This window comes from Hipposideros armiger, unplaced genomic scaffold (assembly GCF_001890085.2).
Source record: "Hipposideros armiger isolate ML-2016 unplaced genomic scaffold, ASM189008v1 scaffold_78, whole genome shotgun sequence".
Lineage (NCBI taxonomy): Eukaryota > Metazoa > Chordata > Mammalia > Chiroptera > Hipposideridae > Hipposideros > Hipposideros armiger.
Window position 1 is genome coordinate 871,476 of NW_017731428.1, and position 4,568 is coordinate 876,043.

Consider the following 4,568-nt stretch of genomic DNA (forward strand, 5'->3'; position numbering starts at 1 on the left):
TTGGATAGTATTAGTGCATAGAAAGTGGGGACCCAGAAAGGGACATCCAATTGATGGCTTAAAAGAAGAGGTGGGAATTGAGCCAAATTTGGGAAAATGAGAACTTTGATAGCTGAGAATAGCGTCAAAGGATATTCCAGGCAGGGGGAAAACATGAACAGAGGTAAAGAGGTAGAAAAGCAGTGGGTGTTTTCAGGGAAACTCAAATCGTCTCGATGTTATTAGAGCGCAGAGCTTGGTAATTAGTCAGGGTGCATTTCAGGCTGGGGGAGGAGGAATAGAGATCATGCTGAAAAGATTGGACTCTATCTCATAGGCCACTAGTGATTTTATTTTTTAAGTAGAAATTTGGCTTGATGAGAGCTGAGCTTTAGGAATGGCACGAATACTGGACCCTAAGAGTGGGATTTCTCAACAGTAGCATTATTGATAATTGAGGCCAGATAACTATTTTTCTGTGGGAGTCTGTCCTATGCATTGTAGGACAGTTAGCAGCACCCCTGGCTTCTGCCTCCTAGATACCAGTAGCACTGCCTTCCTCATCTGTGACAAGCAAAAAGTTTACAACAGAGACCATCTGGCCCACAGAGTGAAAAATATTTACTGTCAGGCTCTTGGTAGAAGAAGATTGCCAAGCACTGCCCTATACCAACTTTGCTCCCCTCCTTCCTCTATTGTAAGAGCCTAGTGCCTTCATACTGCCGTTTGGTTAGTCATACAACCCTGTTTTCCCCAATATTTATTATTAACAAAAGCACCAGAATTAATTTTACCCAATTTCAGTTATATCCCGCCAATCGTTATTTCCCAAGCTTTAGTGAGACAAAATTAACAAATAAAAATTGCACACATTTAAGCTATACAATGTGATGGGTTGATGATATCCCTATACATTGTACATTATACAAACTGATTAAACAATCAAGCTAATTAACATATCCACCACCTCACATAATTACCATTATGCTGTGTGTGTGTGGTCTGAACACTTAAGATGTTCTCTCTTACCAAATTAGAAGTATGTCATGCAGAATTATTAAATATAGTCACTATGGTGTACATTAGATCCCCAGATTATTCATCCTGCATAACTGAAACTTTGTACACCTTGACCAACATTCCCAACTTCTCCCAATCCCGGTCCCTGACAGCCACCATTCTACTCTCTGATTCTATGAGTTTGGCTATTTTAGATTCCATATATAAGTAAGATCATGCAGAATTTTTCTTTCTGTGTCTAGCATATTGTCCTTCAGGTTGATCCATATTTTCACAAATGACAGGATTTCCTTCATTTTTAGGGCTGAGTAATATTCCAGTACATATATGCATTTTCTTTATCCATTCATCCATGGATGGACACTTAGGTCATTTCCATATCTTGGCTAAAGTAAATAACGTTGCAATCAATATGAGAGTGCATCTTCACAATACTTATTTTATCTCCTTTGGATATATACCCAGAAGTGGGATTGCTAGATCACATGGTAGCTCTATTTCTAATTTTTTCAGCAGCCTCCATACTGTTTTCCATAATGGCTTTATCAATTTACACTCCTACCAACCATGTTCAAGGGATCCCGTTCTACACATCTTTGCCTTTTTGATGATGTCCATTCTACCAGGTCTAAGGTAATACTTCAGTGTGGTTTTGATTTGAATTTCCTTGATGATTAGTGATATTGAGCACCTTTTCATATACCAGTTGGCCATTTGTATGCCTTCTTTGGAAAATGTCTATTCTTTTCTTTCATCCATTTTTACATCAAGGTGTTTTGGGTTTTTGCTGTTGATTGAGTTCGTTATATATTTTGGATATTAACCCCAAAACATATTTTGGATGTATGTTTTACAAATATTTTGTGGGTCATCTCTTCACTCTGTTGATTATTTCCTTTGATGTGCAGAAGCTTTTGAGTTCGATGTAATCCCATTTGTTTATTTTTGCTTTAGTTGCCTGTGCTTTTGAAATTAAATCCAAAAACTCATGCCCGTACCAATGTCAGGAAGCCTTTTCCCTGTGTTTTCTTCTAGTAGTTTTACAGTTTAAGTCTTTCACCCATTTCGAGTTAATTATTTGTGAGGTGAGGGTCTGAATTCATTCTTCTGTATGTGCATATCCAGTTTTCCCAGCACCACTTACTAAAGGAACTGTCCTTTACCCATTGTCTGTTCTTGGCACCTTTGTCAAAGATTAGTTGACTGTAAATGTGTGGATTTATTTCTGGGCCCTCTATCTGTTCCACTGGCATATGTTTCTGTTTTTATGCCAGTACCATATTGTTTTAATTTCTATAAAATTGTAGTATATTTTGAAATCAGGCAGTGTGATGCTTCCAGCTGTGTTCTTGCTCAAGATTGTTTTAACCCTCTACCGGGATCAACTGATCTCACAGATTCATTGCACACAAATTTTGAAATATCTAAGTTAAGTATCATGATTCATCGCTTCCGTATCTTCCCCCTCTACTGTAACCTATCGCCAGCTGTGTTTGTGACTTAGCACAGTAAAGACGTATTTCATAGCGGCATCTTTGTTTGCAAGGAAGCTGTGAGATCAGTTGCCCCTGACGAAGGGTTAAGTATTTAGGGTCTTTTGTGATTCCATATGAATTTTATAATTGTTTTCTTTTTCATTTCTGTGAGAAATGATGTTGGAATTTTGATAGAAATTGCATTGAATCTGTAGATCAATTTGGATAGTATGAACATTTTAACAATATTAATTCTTCTAATCCATGAACACAAGATATCTTGTCATTTATTTGTGTCTTCTTCAGTTTCTTTCATCAATGTTTTATACCTTGCAGTGCATANTATGTTCACAAACTCAAATTAAATCTTCGGGATGAGGGGAGAGTTTCATTGCAGAAAAGCTTGCCATGGATCTTTAGGAAATTCCTGGCTTGTTACCTGTAACCTCAGATATTCTCATGCTATTTCATTTTTACTTCTTTTTTCCCATTCCACACAGTTATTGGGAGGATAGGGAAATTCAGAGCTTCCAGTCTTGTGACTTTGCATCTATCGATTGCCTTCCCTCCCTATTCCTATGTTATTTTTTTATTAAGATGAATTTTATATTACAAGTGGGTATAGTACCGATCTCTTGCTAAAACCGACAGCCTGCTTCAGCAGAGATAAACTTATCACAGGCTGCAGTAAAACAATGTGACTATCTCAAGCATGTGGGTGACTCTTGCCACTTGATATGTCCTGGGAAAATGATTTTCACCAAGTCGAAATGTCACACCTGCCTCTATAACCGCACAGCCCCCGTAATCCATGAACCATACTATGGCTGCATTACTTTTCGGGGAAATAACTTGGGAAAGAGCATACACGTTTTGAAAGTTGTTAAATAGGAAACTGTTGACATAAATATGTATAGGAGAAGATCAACATATGGACATTTTCATGGTGAGTTTTCCTTCAGCGTCAACAAAAAGGGATGTGAAACCACAAAGAACCCTTTCCCTGCGCCTCTGAGAGTGATAGCAGAAATCTTCAAAATGTCCTTAATGGAATCATACCCGGAAATGGTTGGATCATAAAAAGGCATAGCGTTCAATTCTCTTTTTGACATGCTCTGGAAACTTCAGCTTTCTCTTCAAGAAAATGCCTATGACTTTGGCCTCCTTTAAGGTGAGGCTTTTCTGGGAGTCATTTCTCATTTAATGGCTGGTTCAAGGTAAGCATGGTCCTCTGTCCTCTCCCTACCTCTCCCAGTCTCCCTCAGCCTTCAGGGCTCAGGCACTCAAATTTCTTCTGAAAAGCTTTGTCTGCTGGTCCCTTCTCCATTGGACCGCACTTAAAACCTAAAGTACTAGATGCTTATAACAATTTTACATTTACTTCAAACAATGTCCTGCATTATGCTTAAGCCATATTCCACCAAACTACCCGATTCTTAAGGCAGAGATGAAATCCTACCTTCTTAGTATCCAACTAACTCTGTGAGGCTTAAAAAATATTGGCAATAATTGGCTTAACCATTAGGATAACATAACCATAAATTTCTACGTCAGAGCAGAGATTTCTTACTCAAAATGGAAAGAACTGACATTTATCAGTCCCTTGCTATCAGATAATATGCTGGGTTTTCTTTGTTATTATTAATGACATATATCCCTAACAACAATGTTAGTGTATCTCCATTCAATAGCTAAGGAAACTGAGGATCAAAGGTGGTGAGCTGCTTGCCCAAGAATAAGCTCCTACTATAGACAAGGTTTATCTGACACTAGAATTGCCAACACATATGTGGGAAAAAATCAACCACTAAACACATTTTTATTTATTTTATTTTTTATGTTTTGGATCAGAGATAACGCCCCCATAGAGTCATAGAGCAATGGAGCCGGCCACTAGGGAAGTCTGTCCTGGTCCTTCCTGCATGTGGAGGACAAGCCTTGCCCCTTTCTGAGTGCTGAGAACCCCTTTGCTCGCCTTCTTAACTCCCCAGCAAGTGTAGATTACTTCAGGTGAAGCGGGATGTAGGGCAGGAGGGGCAGGCGCCATTTTACTCCGTTTAGTAGTTTTTTATCTTCACTTGTTCTCCCTTCCAG